Raw genomic sequence first — 19,067 nt, forward strand, 5'->3', positions numbered from 1 at the left:
CCGTGTGCAACTGGAGGCCGTCACAGGTCCTGCAAGGGGAATAGGTGCCCAGGTGGAGCGGCTAGAGGCCATCTCGTAGGTGGAGCAGCTGGAGGCTGTCTCTGGCTGTGAGCGGCTAGAGGCCATGTCATAGGTGGAGTGGCTAGAGGCCATCTCTGAAGGTGAGTGGCTAGGGGCTGTCTCTGGGGCGTTGCTTACAGCAGAAGGTTCAGCTCTACCCTAATCCTGATGCAGGCTGGGCTGGCGAGAGGGTAATGTACCTGGGCTGAGGTGTTCATGCTGGGCAGGTTCCGGGGAGTAGGGGCGCACGGCTCCTAGGGACTTGCACCCATATAGCACGGACGTCCCACTCACTTCGTCCAACCCTTTGTTGTCGCCTCTTGGGAGTGTCGTGCTGTCATTGGAAGTTGGTATTTCACCACCGTCATGGTGGGAAAAGTCATGTCCCCATGCTTGGAGGTAGTAGGTCTTGGTGGTATTCGTGTCGCGGGCCGACGTCAGGTGTTGTAGGAGGGTAGTCCTCTGTACGGTCATTTGATTTTCATCTTTGTGTGGAGTGCAGGTGAGGAAGACGGTGGAAAGTTGGGTAGCCGTTTGGAGGAGTTGGAGTAGGTGGTGGGGCCCACGGATGCGGTGCTTCTCTCCTAATCCTGGTGCCCAGGTGGCACGCCTTATTTTCATGGCTGAAAGTTGTCTTCCTAGGGGCCTCGGCTGAATGCTGGCAATTGGATAGGAGGTTGTGGTTTTATGCTGGGGTGATGTGACTAGGTTGTCCCTGGGGATAGGGGGTTGGAGGGGGCTGACCTTGGTGTACCATGAGGGTGATAGGAGTTAATAGGAGTGTGAGGGCCGGGGGTAGTTGGACTCTGTGGTGGGGGTGAGGAGGGGGGGGTGGATGGAGTGGCGGTGTATATTGCGGGAGGGCATGAAATGCGGCCAGAGCATGTGATGGTGGTTCTGAGGGTGGGACTGGGTGGTGATGTGGGCATGTGATTTCATGTTGCTCTGGTTGCGCGCGGTGTAGTGTGGGGGGTAGTGGGGTTGAGTGGGGGAGTTTGGGATGATGGTGAGGGGGTGGCAGTGGCAGGGGACAGTGTGCATGCAGTTGCGGGCGTCTTGATCTGCTGTGGTGTGGATGTCACCGAGGTGGGGGTTGGTGGGCAGGTGGTGGGGGAAGGAAGCTGTGGTGGGATGGGGGGTTGGACTGGTGGGGGAATTTGCAGCGTTGGTGAGGGTGGGAGTGAGGTGTTAGGCGGCGTGATGGGGGTAGGCGTCAGTGATGACGGGGAGGGAGAGGAGGGGAGGGAGGAGAAAGGGATAACGTAGCAATTGCAGGAGTTGGGAGGGGGGTCTGGGGAGGCGAGGGGTGGTGGGGTGGCGTTGGGGGTGGGTTGGGTGGATTGAGGGGAGGTGGGGTCATGGAAAGGGTGTACATGACGGTTTCTGTAGGTGCGGGGAGTGTTATTGTAGTCTATGATTACTTGGTCGGGGTTGGGAATGTGGGTGACTGTATAGGGACCCATGAAGTGTGGGGCAAGTTTGTAAGGAACTGGTAGCTTTGCCACCATCACGGTGTTGCCTGGCTTGTAGGGGTTGGAGGGGGAAGCATCAGGTTGGAGGTCTAGGCCGTTCTGGAGGTGGTAGAGTCGTTGCTTGAGGTGGTGGAGGAGGTCGGATGCAGGAGGAGTGGAGGGTGGTTGCAGGTGTCACCACAGGGGAAGGAGGAGAGGCGCTTCCCCAGACACACGCTTGTGTGGGGAGATGCCGTCTTCCTGGGGGCAGGAGTTCATCCCCCATTGGACGATCTTGACATGGGCTGGCCAGTCTTCATTTTTTGTCTCCTCAATTTGGGCCCATACTTGATTCATAAGGGTATGGTGGCTCCTTTTGCAGACTCCGTTTCCTTGTGGCCAATATGGGGAGGAGTGGGAAATGTGATAGCTGAATAGGTCAGCTAGCTCTTTCCAGCTAGCACTTGTGAATTCGGGGGCATTGTCTGAGTGCAGGGCCTGAGGGATTCCAAAGTAGGGGAAGATGTGGCGGACTAGGGTGTCAGCTACGGTCACAGCATGGAGTTCTTTGGCTGGGCACACACTGAGGAATTTGGAGTAGGTATCAACAAAGGTGATAATGTACAGGTAGCCCGCTTTGGGTGGTAGGGGCCCGACCACGTCCACGGACAGCAGCTGTCAGGGTTTGTGGGCAGTGATTCCCCCCAAAGGACCGGAGGTGCGGGTGATGTCCTTGCCCAACACACATGCCCGGCAGGATTGGATGGGCTGTTTGGCTAGCTTGGAGGGGTTGGGAGTCCAATAAATATTGTTGAAAACTTGGAGGAGCCTTTTCGTCCCGAGGTGGATCCCCTTGTCGGAGTGGAGGTGTTTCATGGCATCTAGGGTGGAATCGGGGGTGGATGATGTGCCCCAATGAGGTGAATAAATGGTTGCCCTGCTGGTTGAGTCTGGTGAACAAGTGGGGTGGGATCCAGGGTGGCCGATCTTGATTGCACAACTGTATGAGGAGCTCCAATCTGGGTTGGAGGGCGTGGACGGGGAGATGGGAGAGTGCGTTGGCATTAGTGTGAAGTTTGCCGGGGTGATAGGAGATCTGATAGTTGAACTCCTCTAAGGTCTCCCTCCATCTAATAAGCTGAAGGTAGTGAGTGTCAGACTGGCGGAGCCATTGTAACGACTGGTGGTCACTGATAATTGTGACGTGGGGCTCGGAAAGATACGCCTCGAAATGTTCCAAGGCCCAGATGATACCCAGGCACTCCCACTTGGTGGCGTGTAGTTCCACTCCACCTGGTTTAAGGTGTGGCTGGCGCAGGCAGTGATGTGTTCTTGCCCCTCTTGCATTTGGGTGAGGATGGCGCCGATGGCTATCAGAGAAACGTCTGTGTATAGTCGGAAGGGTAAGGTGTAATCGGGGAAGGCGACAATCGGGGCAGTGATGAGTTTGCATTTCAGTTCCTGAAACGTCTCTTATCATTCGTTGTTCCAGGTAAAGGGTTCCCCTTTTCAGGTCAGGTCATGGAGGGGCTTGGCAATATCGGCGAATCCCTTAACGAATCGTTGATAATACGAAGCAAGGCCCAGGAAGGCCCAGACTTTGTGGACGTACCGGAGTAGGGGGATGTCGGCGATGGCATGCAGTTTGTCCAGGTTGGGTGCTATTCCATCTTTTGAGATCATGTGCCCCAGGAAGGAGACGGTCCAGGCAGCAAGGATGCACTTGGAGGGGCATAGCTTCAGGCCGGTTTGAGGGATGTGCTGGAAGACCCTCCTGAGGTGGTGGTCAGGCCCGTGTCTTGCTGGAAATAATGACATTGTCCAGGTATGCCAGACAAATTTCCCAGGTAAGGCCACTGAGGATGGACTCCATCAATCGGGAGAAGGTGGTGGGGGCGTTGCAGAGACCGAAGGGCAGAACATTGAATTCATAATGTTTCCCGTTGCTGGTGGAAAATGTGGTCTTCTTTCTATCTTCTGGGTGCACTGGAACTTGCCAGTATCCCAATTGGAGGTCTAGTGTCGAAAACCAGGAGGCACCATATAGGGAGTCGAGAGAATCGTTGATCCTGGGAAGGGGAGTGGTATCCTTGATGGTCACGTTGTTGAGGCAGCAATAATCCATGCAGAATCACATGGTGCCGTCCTTTTTCTTGACGAGGACAACGGGAGAGGACCAGGAGCTGGTGGAGGGTGAGATCATGCCAACATCGGGCATTTCCTGGACCTGCTGGTCTTCCTTCACCCTTTGTTTCAGGTTTTTCCATCAGGATGGTTGGTGGATTTGTGGTCTTGTGGTGTGTATCTGATGTGTCAGGTAGGTGGTGTGGCCAATGTCGGAGGGGCCTGACACAAAGAGGTCCTGAAAGTCCAGGAGGTGGCGAAGAGTGTCAGTTTGGTGGGGTGAGAGGTGCTTGGGTAGGGGGTGTAAGGGGTGGTTGTGGGGCATGGCTCCACTTCTTCCATCTCTCCCACTATGAGCCCCTTTGGTAGCGTGAGTGGGGTCGTGGTAATAGTAGCGATCTTCACTGCCGTGATGTGCAGGGGAAGGAAGGTGGGAGGTAAGAGACAGGCCCAAAGCATTCCGTGCGGCAGGTCAGGGAAGAAGAGGATGGATGTTCCAGTGGGCCTGTTCAATGGGAGCCAAGCTTCGTGTTGTGGGGGAATCGTCATGGTGGAGGTGATGACGGCAGGGAAGGTGGGGGGTTGGGGGGCAGGGGAGGGAGGATGAGAAAGGGAGAAGGGAAAGGGGGGAGGGGTGGGGCGCAGGTGCATACTGATTGTGGGGGGTTGGAGGTAGGAGCTGGGGATCTCCTGAACTGAAGTTGTCACTTGTGGCAATCGATGGTGGTTCTTAGTTTTTGCAGGAGGTCCAGACCCAGGTATCCGTCACAGTTGCGGCAGGAGGAATCAGAGATGAAGAACTTATGTTGAATGGAGATGCGCTCGTGGGTGTCGGTGCATAGGGCCCGGGTTTCCCCACGGATGGGCAGGGGGCCATCCCCGGCATCTACAAAATGAGTCGATGTAGGGAAAAGCAGGTCACAGGCTGACTTGTGACGGGAGTAGAAGTGGCTGTAGAGGCAGGATCCGACCACTCCCATGTCGACCAGCAGCCTCGCCTTTACCCAGTTCAGTCTCATCTTGTCGTAGACTGGGGGGCGGTATTTGTGGGAGGTGGCCCCCGTCACCGTGGGGAGGTGCGGGGGTGGGCCTAAAAATCCAGCTGTTGGGGAGTTTCCTCTTCCTCCGGCTCCGGTTCCCTGGGGTAGGTGTTTTCTACTGGTGGGCTGTTGTCTTCAGGGCCCTCGTCCTCCAGGGACAACACTTTGCATCGGCCTGGGGTGTTTAATTTTCACCTGGCAGCCTTGAGTTGCTCACGGATGTCGTGGAGTGGGCATCTGTGGCTACATGCGGAGAACTCCCAGGGGTTGATTGAGATGAGGTTTTGGTTCTCCTTCTGGCTGGGGTGTTTGCTCGAGGGATAAGCCCTGGGTAAATGGGGTGCCGGTGTGGGCCCAATTTTGGACTGGTGAGGGTCAAGGCTTGCCATGCGGTGCTGGTTTATTCGTCAGAAACTTGCTAACCACACTGATTTGTTGGGGGGTGGAGTGGAAGGTCAGGAGTCGTCATATCAGCTGGATGTCCCTGTTTAGATCCCCTGTTGGGTCGTGTATGGTGAAGTGCTCCTTGACCATGCTGGGGGGGGGGACTTTGAACAGGGTATTGAATGTATGTCGTTCCCGGGTCTCTGGGTCTGCTTCCAGGTATGCAGCGGTGATGAGCCGCCATGCCTGGATCAGTGTATCATCCAGGTTGCCGTCGTATGTTAAGTTATCCAATTTTGACAGTGCCACTACTTTTCCCAAGGAGGGTGTGATGGCTTGGGTCACTATTTTCGTGAAATTCACCCATGTTAGTTCAGGGACGACTTTGGGCGCAATACTGGCTGCTACCTTGCCCAGCAGTGGTAGGGTTTCAGCTATTTTCTGTCTATCATCCTCAAACCTGATATCAAGCAATGGTTTGATGATGGATAAATGTGTATGGATGTCATACTGCTCCTGGTCGAATTTGGGTAACTGAAGGTGTGGTTTTGTCGCCATTTTGATATTTTCCCTGTTTTGTTCCTCTCTTAATCTTAATTCTGCCTGGGTCAAGAACCACCGCTGTCCACCAGTGTTATGCTAGGTCTTTTTAGGGAGGCTTCCCATCCTAGAAATGCCTGGCCTGCAGTTGGGTTCTTTTTTAGACCGGGGCTAGACCACAAACATAAGGGGAACAGGGCATAAAAACTCTAGGCAACAACCTACACGTATAATCACAAATTCTCCGTATGGTAACAGGCAGACAATCTCACAATATTTATGTCACATCAATTCTTGGGCTGTTGAATCTGGCTGAGCGTATCTCGCAGGATACAGGATAGACACAACAGGTACATCAGGGAGAGTGGGTGTGGCACCATTCACTGTTTTTAGGTTCGTGCCATATTATTAGGAGTGAGGGTTCAGATCTAGTTATTTCACAGTACACAGTCTATCACTTTACTGGCTTCTTGTCCTGAGGGTACTTACTGCTTCACCATTCTACACTCGTGCTAGGAGTTCACTAAGGGTGGATGAGATCACAGGGGGGGCGGGGGAGTTAAGGATCACTATAGGTTGGCACAATCACAAGAGGGGGGAAGGGATGTTGGTTATGGATTGCCATTGTTGCACTGGATGTCCGTTTTTCTCTCGGCACTGTCCTTCGCTTTAGTTCACTTTGTCACACACACACTGGGTCACTATTTGTGGGCAAGGGTGGATGTCATCTCCTTCCACGGACTGTGGGTGGGGCGTGGTGAAGGGCCCCTCATGCTGGGGGCTGGGGGTTGAGTCTGGCCTGTGGGATAGGGGCCAAACAGCCTCTCCGGGTGTCTTCGTATGCTCCTGGTGGGACAGCAACATCGCTTGGGCTGGGGGCTCGGGAGGCCTTGCCCTGGGGTGCTGGGGGCGCCATTGGGGTCCCGGTGGGTGCGGTCCCCTTCCTGGTGCCTCGCTGTCAGTTCGTCGTCCTGGGCAGGAGTCCGTCAGGGGCAGGTCTTCTCTGGGCACCGGTTGTAGGGAGAACAGCCCTGGCGACAATACAGGGCCTCGCCATCAGTCCACAAGCTGAGTGTCTTCCGTCTGGGGCCTGCCTCAATCTGGGCGGGGATGGGGACACTCAGCTCCGCTGCAGTGGATGGGGAAGGGCGGAGGTCGCCCTCACGTTGCGAAGTCACAGGAGACGAGGGGCTTTGGTAGCATCCCTCCCTGGAATGGCTGGAGGCCGTCGCTAAGGTCCCTTGGGCACCAGGAGGAGGACGGAGAGGCCATCTCTACCCTGTCAGCACGGCTGGAGGCCGTTGCCGGGGCCTGACTTCCTGAAGGGGCTGCAAACAGGGTGTGGCTGGAGGTTGTCGCCGAAGCCCCATATGAAGGGCGACGTGCAGGCAAAGAGTGGCTAGAGGCCGTCTCCCGTCTATGGGCGTGGCTGAAGGCTGTCGCTGGTGCCGTGCCCTCCAAGACTACTGCAGGAGGAAAGGGGACGTGCCCTTCTTTCCCCATGTGTGACTGGAGGCCATCACAGGTCCTGCAGGGGGAATAGGCAGGCCAGGTGGAGCAGCTAGAGGCCGTCTCGTAGGTGGAGTGCTTGGAGGCCATCTCAGGCTGTGAGCGGCTAGAAGCCGTCTCCAAGGGTGAGCGGCTAGAGGCCGTCTCCGAGGGTGAGCGGCTAGAGGCCATCTCTGAGGATGAGCGGTTAGAGGCCGTCTCTGGGGCGTTGCTTGGAGCAGAAGCTTCAGCTCTAACCCCGATCCTGACGCAGGCCGGGCTGGCAAGAGGGTAATGCTCCCGGGCTGAGGTGTAGGGGTGTGGTTCCGGGGAGTAGGGGCGCGCGGCTTGTAGGGACTTGCGCCCATATAGCACGGACGTCCCGCTCGCTGCGTTCAACCCTCCATTGTCGCCTCCTGGGGGTGTCGTGCTGTTGTTGGATGTCGGTATTTCAACGGAAGTACTGTATACGTATTAATTCTGAAAGTTAATAAACTCGGGGAAAACAAATACATTGAATTATCAGTAATATAAATTTCATTAATAAATATAACTGTAAGATGAGTAAAAGGAACAATATACTTACTTGTTCTTGAATGCATGGCTAGCAATTAATCCGTTGAATGGAAAGAAAAATTATATTTTACGTTAGGTCCATTGATACTCAAATTCAATTAAAGACAATTTTAACTCCTTATGTAGCGACAAGAAGCACTATTTTTTTAAATATATATTTTACACAGGTGTAGCGACAGGTAAACATACGCTTTACTTTAAGCAAAAGAAGCTCCTTTACCAAATCGGTTCATCTTTTTCCTGATATTCTTTTTTTATTTTTCTGGTTAATTTTGGGGTGGTAAACGAGCGTTTCATAAGTTTATTTTCCTATTGTTTTTAGCCTATTCCTCCCGCTGTTTCAGCTCCTATTGTTTCTCGAGTGTAATGGCAGACACACTCCAACATATTCAAATCCATTCAGACTTTTTGTTTGCATCCCTGCCCCCTTTTAGTACTTCCTAACCTTATATTTTAACCTAACTTTACCTAACTTATCCTAAGCAGAAAAGCAAAAGAGACATGGATAATAACATGAAAACAAGCACAACAAAGAACAAACTCAACAGTGAGCATCGTTTACGCAGATAAAATTAGTAAAAAATAAGTAAATAAAACGAACCAGAAAGAGTAAAAGCAAAAAGTAAATGAATCTGGGTAGCTCTGAGTGGGTTTGAGCAAGACTTCCATTACGCCTCCATCCCTGGGGAGGAGGGGGGGGGGAAGAATACTTCCCCAGTACCCCTACTTGTCGTAAGAGACGACTAAAAAGGGCCTGTTGTCTCCAGTTTTTCTCTCCATATTGTCTTCTGCTCTTCTGTCATATCTCTCGTTTTTATGGTTCTGTGTTTCTTCCGGCCATTATTTTCCCTCTACTCCTAGAGTGCCATAAAGCAATATTATGGCTTGGTGCTAATGTAATGGGGGCTATAAATGCTTGCGTTGCCCGTAACTTAGTCGGGATCCTCTGGCTTAGTGGTAGCCTAATGTGCGTGCATTTGGAGCGCGTGGGCCAGGGATCGAATCTCGGCCAGACTGGTGGTTAATTTGTTGTTTCATTTCGGTTATTACACTAATTCTTCATTATTCTTTCTGGCATTCCATTACGCCTAAGGACAACAAACGTTGGTGAGGCATAAGGAACATGATGGTAAATGGAGTACCTGATTCACGGTACTTAACCTTGGGACGGTGTACCTTCCAGCGTCCTTGATGCGGCACTCACCAGATTGTGCACCAGGCACGTCGGCCTTGTTTTTCATCTCCACCGCCTCAGACTAGTCCCAGACTCTTGTTGTCAGTGGTGCAGAGATCAAGAGGAGACCATAGCCCACCTCATATTACACTGTGCTCACTTCTGCTCCATCCAAACTAATTTAAGGGATAGTCTAGTTGCTCTTGGAATCTTGGACTTCTCCCTATCACTAATCCTTGGAGGGGTTGGCCTGAACCATCAGCTACGACATCATGTTCTTCACCACATGTTTGTCTTCCTCGCAAGCTTTGGAATACTGCACTGTCTCCAGTTGGGGAATTCTCTTCATAAGCCTCTAGGCAGACTTCCCTGCACTAGCAGCAAGTGACAGCCCTTCAGTTAACATCAAGACCAAGAATTATAATAGTGGGATGTTTATGCCCACCATTATCAAAGACCTGAAGATGGCATTTGACCTGGCCCCTCATCTGGATACTCTCCTGAAGCTCTCATGACTTAGGGTCACTGGCTTCCCTCTACCATGATTCCATGACTTCCTGGTGAACTGTAGCTTTAGGTTGTCGATTGGTGGGGCCCTCTCCAGTCCATATCCAGTCGCCCAAGGAGTGCCTCAGAGATTGACACTCAGCACCTTCCTCTTCAAGTTCATGATGTCTGATCTGCCTTGTTCTTTTGACGCCACCAACCTGACTTATGCTAATGACATCTCCATTGTCAGCCAGAGGGTCACCCTTGCTGAGGCTCAACGACGTCCTCAGCCAGCAGTGTCAGCTTCAAAGAATGGGCCTGCAGGTAGGGTAGGGAGGAAAATGTTCCTAAAAGTGCAGTGATGGCTTTTATGCTGCACTGCCTACCTTCATAACCAGCTTTCAAGATCGGATAAGAAACGGTGTCAGTCGTTAGGGAGCATACCTTTTTTGATCTTCGTTTGGATGTCCCGATCCGTACCTGGAGCCAACACGTAGTGTAACTGTGAAATTCTTGTGCCAAGTGGTTGGATGCTATGAAGAGATGGGTAGGATTGCACTGTGGTTCCAGTTGTGACCTGTTCCTGGCCTATTACAGAATCACCATTTTTACCAAGTTAAGCTATGGATTTGCATTCTATACAGTATATGGCTTGGCTTCCAACACCCATCTCCGGAAGCTGGATGCTGTCCAGCACTAAGGATTGTGTTTAGGGAGTTTTGTTCCTCTCCTGCTGTGTCTTTGCAAGCAGAGTACTAAGTTACTCCCTCTCCTCCGCTTCTCCAGGGTAAAACTTACCTGCAGACTTTTTGGCCACCCAACAGTTTCTCCCTCACCACTGACTACCAGCTCTATATGTTGCTGCGGGGGTCAACCCTTTGGACCCGACTTGGTCCGCTAAACCCAGACAGCCCTTGTTAATTCGTGCTCTCCAAGCGTACTGGATACTGTCACTCCAGCCTCCTCTTCATCAGCCAGTCATGTCAGTACCTCCTCTCTCCACTCGGTGGGACCTCACAACCATAGTTTTGCTTCAGCTTACGGAGTCCTTCAGTAAGTTCCGGGATGGATATCTCGCCTCCCATGTCTTTCAGGAGCTGGCATCCACTGCCTATGCAGAACACCGGGCTCTCTCTCCCCAAAGCCTGCAGTGGCAGCAGCAGCACTTCACACAGTGGGTTTATCTGTTTGTCAAATCTGGCAGTTGGATGCCCACCATGATAATGTGCTTGCAGAGCTCTTTGCTGTCCTTAAGGTCCGTGAATTCCTCAGCTCCCACTTCCAACCTCAGAAGATGATACTCTACCGTGACTGTCTGGCAGCTCTTCACCTCATGGCTTCTACATGACCTCAATCGGCGAGGCACCCGATCCGTGATATTCAAGCCTTACTTCAGTGCCTTCTCAGTAGGGGCTGGGAGGTCCACATTCAGTGGGACCCCTCCCATGTTGGCATAAGAGGTAATGAGATCAAAGATGCTGCTACATGGATGGCCTTATCATCATCATCCTCTGAACCTCTGCCTCTCTCCAAGGCTACGCATCATCGTCTCCTGGGGATTGCCTGTAGAGCAGCCTGGGATGCTAACCTGGGGATTCACCTTCTTGCTGCAATACTGGAGTCATACCACACACATTCGTCTAATCATCCTTGGACCCGTGTATCTTCCAGTGTCCTGGATGTGGCACCCACCACATTGTGAATCGGGCACATAGGCTTGGTTTCTTATCTCCATTGCCTCAAACTAGTCCCGGACCCTTTTTGCTAGTGGTGCAGAAGCCAAGAGGAGACCATAGCCCTCCTCATATAACACTACCCTCGCTTCTGCTCCACCCTCACTAATTAAGGGATTGTCTAGTCGCTCTAGGAATCACGAACTTCTCCCTCCCAATACTCCTTGGTGGGGTTGGCATGAACCATCAGCTACGACATCATGTTCTTTGCCACATGGGTGCCCTCCTCTAAAGATCTGGAATACAACACTGTCTCCTCGTGAGTTTCTGGGAGGACTTCTCCATGCTTCCAGCTATTGACGGCTCTTTCAGCCAGCACCAAGACTCCCAAGACAACTGGGGAAAAAGCGTCAACATGAAACAATTGTTGGCCACCATGAAAATATTCAGAAAAATAGAGTTAATGGAGGAAGAGGAATTAATTTCATCATTTTTTTTTTTTCTGCTTAAAGTAAATCGTACATTACCTAGTGACATTCCATACTATTATTCTAGGTGGCGTTACCCTTGAATCCAGTTGACGTCCTTTATAGTTTGTTCGTCATGTCCTGAAGATTTTATTCTACTGGGGAAAAATTCTTTCAGCTGGAAAAATCAGTACGGTATATCCTAAACAAACCCCTTCAATGTTCAATACTGGTAAAATCGTCTTGTATCAGCAACAATAAACAAAAAGAATGTCAGGCTGGCACGATATTTGCACTTTCATTACCTCTTGCATGTTACTGAAACTATGTTGATATTATAAAGGCATAAGTAACATACAAGAGAAGAGTACAATGTAGTAAGGAATATAAATTGCCAAAGGAGAGGTGCTAGGGGCCCTTTGCCAACGAGGATACAGATAATGATAGTCTTGGTCGGGCCATCTCATTAGACCTTGGGTCGGACTGCCTGTACAATATTTGACGAGGTATAAGTGCCAGTGACCTCTAACCCACAGGCGTTATGATGTACAGCACATGTTTGTGTGCATCCTTTGGCCTGTGAGCAGATGACACTTTGAAGGCTTCAGTAATAAGTTATAGTCGCTCTATTTTCACCTGACAAACAGTGTAATTTTTATTTTTGGTTAATGGTGAAGTACAGTCAGATTGGAGGGTTTGTTTGACTACTAACAAAGAAGACTCGTTCCTATATCATAACTAAGGGTCATCGAATTTTATGCTATCACGACCTGCTATTCCAACTGTGAGAGTGGCCTAGTTTCTTCAGCTGAGAATAATTCCATGTATAATCAGCCCATTTCACTTGGCATTCTGTTCACTGTTATACTTGTGTACTTTCTTGTTTCTCATTCTGAATTCTCTCATCTCATATTGTTGTTGTTGTTGTTGTTGGTTCTGCCGCTCCAGGCTCATCAGAACGTGAACCAAGTGGACTGCAGGTTGAATTCGACCTTCTGCAGTCCACCATCCTTCTTTCGGGGGATAGGCAGTTAAAAGACGTTTGTATAACCAGCCAGCAGAGTTGTCTGGTAATATCTGAGCCACCGCGTGAAGGCGTCCCTCTCTAGCACCCCATCCGATGTAAATGCGGGAAACAGAATTAGCATGATGATTCACACTCCTGCCTTCAGTACATTTGTTAGTTTGGGACTTTGCTGGATCCTTTTCCCCATTTACACCAACCTGCACACCATCCACACATGTGAAATCCCCTTCATCATCACTATCATTATCACCATCTCTATCATCATTATCAATATCATTATCACTATCAATACATCATCACTATCAATATAATTATCATCATTTTTATCATTCATATCAATATCATCATCACCATATCACTATCAATATCATTATCACCATCTTTATCATCATTATCATCATCACTATCAATATCACCACCATCATCATCATCGTCATCATCATCATCATCATTGATTTAATTATCACCATCTTTATCAGTATCAGTATCATTATCACTACTTAACATCATCACCATCGCCCATCATTGTCACCATGCTCATTATCATCACCATCATAACATCATCTTGATCATCATCATCACTATGTTTCATCAACGCCATCGGTATCACCAGTAATGTATCATCACTATCGTCATCATTGATATCATGATCATTAGCATCATTGTCATATCATTATCACCACTATCAGTATCATCATCACCACTACCAACCATCATCATTACCACCAAACTCCTGTTTTTCACAAATAAATGGAATTTAACAAGTGCATTCGGTGGCCGAATGCTAATCGCTCGCCAGGATATGTTGTTGGCTACCAACGAACTTAATTTAAAGACGCGATACTTTGGCAACACACACACACACACACACACACACACACACACACACACACACACACACACACACACACACACACACAAACTATACCGCAATAAAAATTTGCAAAACTCTGTGGAACTGAGTCACCTCGTTAAAAAAAGAAGTCAATCCGTATTATCTCAACCAAGGAGGTTATTTTTCCCAGGGTTGGTTGTTTTGTCTGTTTGACTGCTAGCAGGATTACTCAAAAAGTTAAGAACGATTTTGCTGATTTTTTTTTTTGGAAGGGTAGGGTATGGGCCAAGAAACAACCCATTAGATTTTGGTGGTGATCCGGATCACCATTTGGATCCAGGAATTATTTAAAAGATTCTTTACCATTGCGGGATAGTAGAAATTTCAACATTTTTGCTTCTGACTTGATAAATAATGCTTACCCAATGTTTGCACAAAAATTATAAAATGTGATGACATGTTTGTTATATGGTTCCTACTACATACAAAAGAACAAAAAAATAGTGGGAATCTTTTGCCGGGGTGGTGACAAATGGGGGATTATTCAGCCTTGGCGGAGGTTTCTAATCTCGGATTGCTCTTGTAAAAAATATAATTACGGCGGCTGGCATTCTGTCGTATTTGACCAAATCATCAACAAAAGTAATAGACTTCTGCACACCCATATACCCGGTACTTGCTGTTTCCTGAAGGTTATATGAAAATTTGTCCACAACTTTTCGAGGTATGGGTGAAAAACACACACACACACACACACACACACACACACACACACACACACACACACACACACACACACACACACACTATATCGCCTCGCCTTGCTAAATGCGGGTGATAATAGCTTACGGTACAGTAGACAGGAGATGTACAGCCCCCTCTTCCCCATTCCATAATTACAGTCTTGTGTCAAGTTTCGAGCAATGACCAATCCAAAAACGTTATTCAATAGTCTCTTAGCTACGTAGATTCTATTCTAAGTCAGTCCAGCCATTTGCTGGACTGGCAGAAAAGGAAGAAAAATATGTATTTAACTCTTGGTCAATTTGCACTTTCACACAAAGCTATATTTAAATCATGAATGGCCTAGATTTTCCCAGTACAGTGATTTATAGCGTATTACATTTGATTTGACTCGTTTCTGTAGTTGTCCGTATGAAACATATCCACTAAAACAACAGTAATCTGTATGAGAAAAAATTCCTGCTCCATCCTTATTGCTCTTAATAAAGGCTTGCAGCCTCCCTGTGGTTACCTAGCGGCTTTACAAAGGTCTGGTGATGTGACATAAAACCTACAGTAATACAGCCAGGGTGAAGGGTACCGAGTCTTTTCACTCATTCCTGCCACCGGGCCATTGTCTTGTCACTTCCCTAGCACACAAACTCAAGCCATTTAAGAGTCGTGATATGATGCTAGCCTTTAGTTTTGAACTATGAATTGGGAACTTATTTTATACAGTACATTTTGGTATAAAAGCTTATTGCATACAGTATTAGCACAGATCACAATAATCATTACATCTTTGTTGCATTTCTGAAGCTTCATATGACAGTGCATGTTTTGGTCATTAGGGGTTCGTGATGATAATGTAATCTGACTCCCCCAGTTGCTATACAGTAATTTTTCACAATGCTAGTTTGAACTTTAAAGCATGGGTTATTGGAATACCCTAGTTTTGACGACGTGTCTTTATCGCCTTCCATAAGAAAGACACTTTAGGGTCTACCTCGTGTAACCTTGGTCTCTTCCTAATGATTACAGGGTAATGGATGACATGATGGGAGTGGAGCTAGCACATGAACTATCAGTAACTGATTAACTGAGAATGTCAAACACATAGGCTAACATCATTACCGAATGGAAAGTAGGATGAATGAACTGGTTTACCTGGTTTATGCACCTGGTAGGGCATCAGTCACAAGCGGTACGGATCAAGCGGACAGGTTTGTTAAAATGACAAGCTGGTCAAGGTGGGCTTATTGAATACTTTATATTTGTATATGGATGACTAGAGTGTGCCAGGCATGAAGTGATGAGGAGATATTACTAGTTAATACATGATAGCTGTATTTTGACTAACACTGGGGTGGGGAAGAGAGGGTTATGGACTAAAAAGAACATTATGCTGGATTTAAGTGAGTTCAATTTTTAACTGAGTAAGGGAGGGTGCGTCAACTATGTCAGCAGGAAGGGAATAGATAGCCAAAGTGTGACGTCATGTAACCATGACAACTATGTGCTGGTTCTATACAAACATAGCAAACGACGCTGTTTGTCTCATTACACCAAAGTAAATGGGGTTCATGCACGTTAAAAAGTGTTCAGAAATTTGTTACAGACTTTAATATACAGTAAGAAATGAATTTCTTTTGCTTTCAAGGGGATGAAAAGTCACGGAATGAATTATTACCATAAGCAGAGTCCATAAATCTACTACTTCATCATCAGCAATAAGTAGCTGCCATTTTAGCTGCTACTTGCATAAGAAAGTAAACACCCACTATTTCAAAGAAAAATTGATGAAAGTCTTCCTGCTGAAGAAAACATGAAAACAATAGGACATAGTAAAACTGTTAACCCGAGGCGTCCCGTTGACATATGGATACATTATCACGTTTTGTCATGGTGACACCTGTTGACGTACCCATATGTTTTGCAACTGCGAGGTCCATCATTTGCACATTTTTCAAATTTCGCGCATGATTTTTGGAAGGTTTACGTGAGACACCTTCCTCTACCTGCCGCCAGGCGGGTACACTGCCTTACCCCCATGACCTCCCCCCCCCACGCACCCCACAGTCTTGGCAACTCACCTGTTACCAGTGACCTGGTCAGTAAAGACATGTTGCGCCACGGTACGAAATTCAAGGTGAGCGATTCCCCAATCGATGACGATGTTGAGGACAAAGATTACGTGGTGCCTGAGGAAGAAATGAGCAGAAGTGATGAGAAGGTAATGTCGGGACTAGGTCCCGACCATCCCCCTTTGCTGAACTTTTTCAGTGTCTCAGTAACACAGAGAGTAGACCAGCATGCTCTCCAATACAAGTTTCTCCAGCTATCAACACCAAACTACATGTACAGTACACACCACACTTCCTTTTCAAAATTTTCAAAATGGCGTCGAATAACATAGCCTCGCAGTCCCCAAGGGGGGTGAACATAAATGCCCCCACCTTCAGCCCCTCTCCCGGTGAGGACTCAAGGTGCCTGGAACCACTGTCTGACTCTCTTCTTCTTCATTTCTGCAACATTCGTGGCCTTTCCTCTAACTATTGCTCTGTTGAACACCACCTCTCCTTCTCTAAACCTCACCTTCTTTTCCTGAGACTCAGCTGTCTGAGGCAACTGACAGCAAACCCTTTTCTGTATCCTCCTACTTTCTCTATACTCATTTCAAAGCCAAAGGTGGCTGTTGTGTATATATACGAAACAACTTATCTTGTTCTCGTGTTCCTGAACTCGATTCTTCTGAATTCTCTACACTCTGGCTTCGGCTTTCCTGTCATTCTCTGCCTAAATATATCTGTGTTGTTTACTTATCTCCTACTTCTACTGACTATCAAAAATTCTTTGACTATCTTACATCTACGATGGAACACATTCTATCCATCTCTCCCTTCTCTGAAATCTCTATTCTTGGAGATTTCAATGTTCACCACCATCTTTGGCTCTCCTCTCCTTTCACTGATCCACCTGGTGAACAAGCCTACACCTTTTCTATCCTTAATGACCTAGAGCAGCTTGTACAGCGCCCTACCTGTATCCCTGACCACCGTGGAGAGAGCTCCAACATACTTGATCTCTTCCTTACGAGTACAACTAATCCTTCTGCTTACACTGATAATCTTTTCTCTCCGTTGGGCTCCTCCGATCATAACCTTATCACCTTAACCTGTCCTGTCACTCTGGTACGGCCTGCGGACCCTCCAAAAAAACGTTGTCTCTGGCACTTTGGAGCTGCGGATTGGGAGGCCCTCAGGCAGTACTTCTTTGATTTTCTTTGGAATGATTATTGCTTTCATGGCCGGGAGCCATCTGGGTGTGCCTTGCATATTACGGAGGTTATTCTCTCGGGCATGGAAGCATACATTCCTTTCTCATATCCTTTGACTAATGCAAGAAAGCCTTGGTTTAATCACGCTTGTTCTAATGCTGTCCGCAACAAGGAGAGGGCCTATAAAAGGTACCGGAGCCAACCCACCCCTGAATCACAACTTTTATACATTTCTGCCCGGAATCGTGCTAAGTCTGTTCTTCTCTCTGCTAAAGATAATTTCATCCGTACAAAATGCTCTCAACTCTCCAACTCGAACTCTTCCCGCTCCTTCTGGTACCTTGTCAAAAACCTTTCTAACAACTTTACCTCATCATCCTTCCCTCCTCTTTTCTACTCTGATGGCTCTGTAGCTATTTCTTCTACTGATAAAGCAGATTTTTTTCGTTCAGACTTTCTCCTCCAATTCCACCTTAGACGATTCTGGTGCTGTTCCACCATCACTTCCCCCCTCTGACTTCCTCATGGCTAGCATTAAAATTTCTTCAGCTGATGTATTTTCTGCCATTGCTGGCCTCAGTACTAATAAGGCATATGGGCCTGATGGAGTCCCTCCTGTTGTTCTCAAGAACTGTGCTTCTGTGCTTACACCCTGCCTAGGCAAACTCTTTCGCCTTTGTCTGTCAACTTGTACCTTTCCTTCTCGCTGAAAGTTTGCTCTCATTTAGCCAGTCCCAAAGAAGGGTGACAGATTCCCAACCCTCTAACTATCGCCCAATTGCTTTAACATCCTGTATCTCAAAAGTTTTTGAGTCTATTCTTAATAAAAAAAATTTTAAAGCATCTTTCCTATCACAACCTTCTTTCTGATCGTCAGTATGGGTTCCGTCAGGGACGCTCCACAGGTGATCTTCTCACCTACCTTTCAGATTCCTGGTCATCCTCCTTTCGGGACTTTGGTGAAAGCTTTGCCATTGCACTTGACATCTCAAAGGCTTTCAATCGAGTCTGGCATAAATCTTTAATTTCCAAACTGCCCTCTTACGGTTTCTATCCTTCTTTCTTTGCCTTCATCTCTAGCTTCCTTTCTGGTCGTTCTATAGCTGCTGTTGTAGACGGCTATCGTTCTTCTCCTAGATCTATTAACAGTGGTGTTCCTCAGGGCTCTGTCCTATCACCAACTCTCTTCCTTTTATTCATCAATGACCTTCTAAGCTGTACATCTAACCCTATCCACTCATATGCTGATGACTCCACCCTTCACCTTTCCATTCAATTCCCACAACGTCCATCTCAGCAGTTACTTCAACAGGCAATGGATGAGGCTATGGCACACCTAATGTCTGACTTGGCTCGTATCTCTGACTGGGGTAAAAATAATCTGGTTGTTTTTAATGCATCAAAGACTCAGTTTTTGCACCTATCAACCCAACAAAATCTTCCACAGGTATACCCACTTATGTTTAATAATACTCAACTTAATCCTGCATCATTCTTGAACATGCTTGGGGTTTCATTTGCTCGGGACTTGTCTTGGGAAGATCATATTACATCTCTTGTGAAATCTGCTTCCAAGTGATTGGGTGTGCTAAGCCGACTCCGTTCCTTCTTTGCCCCTGCACAATTGTTGACTCTATACAGGGGTTTTATCCGTCCCTGTGTGGAGTACAACTCTCATGTGTGGGGAGGCTCCCCACATACAGCTCTTCTCAATAGGGTGGAGTCAAAGGCTTTTCGTC

The sequence above is a fragment of the Coenobita brevimanus genome, chromosome 54 (genome assembly GCF_032717465.1).
Source record: "Coenobita brevimanus isolate Jiangsu-jjx chromosome 54, ASM3271746v2, whole genome shotgun sequence".
Taxonomy (NCBI): Eukaryota; Metazoa; Arthropoda; class Malacostraca; order Decapoda; family Coenobitidae; genus Coenobita; species Coenobita brevimanus.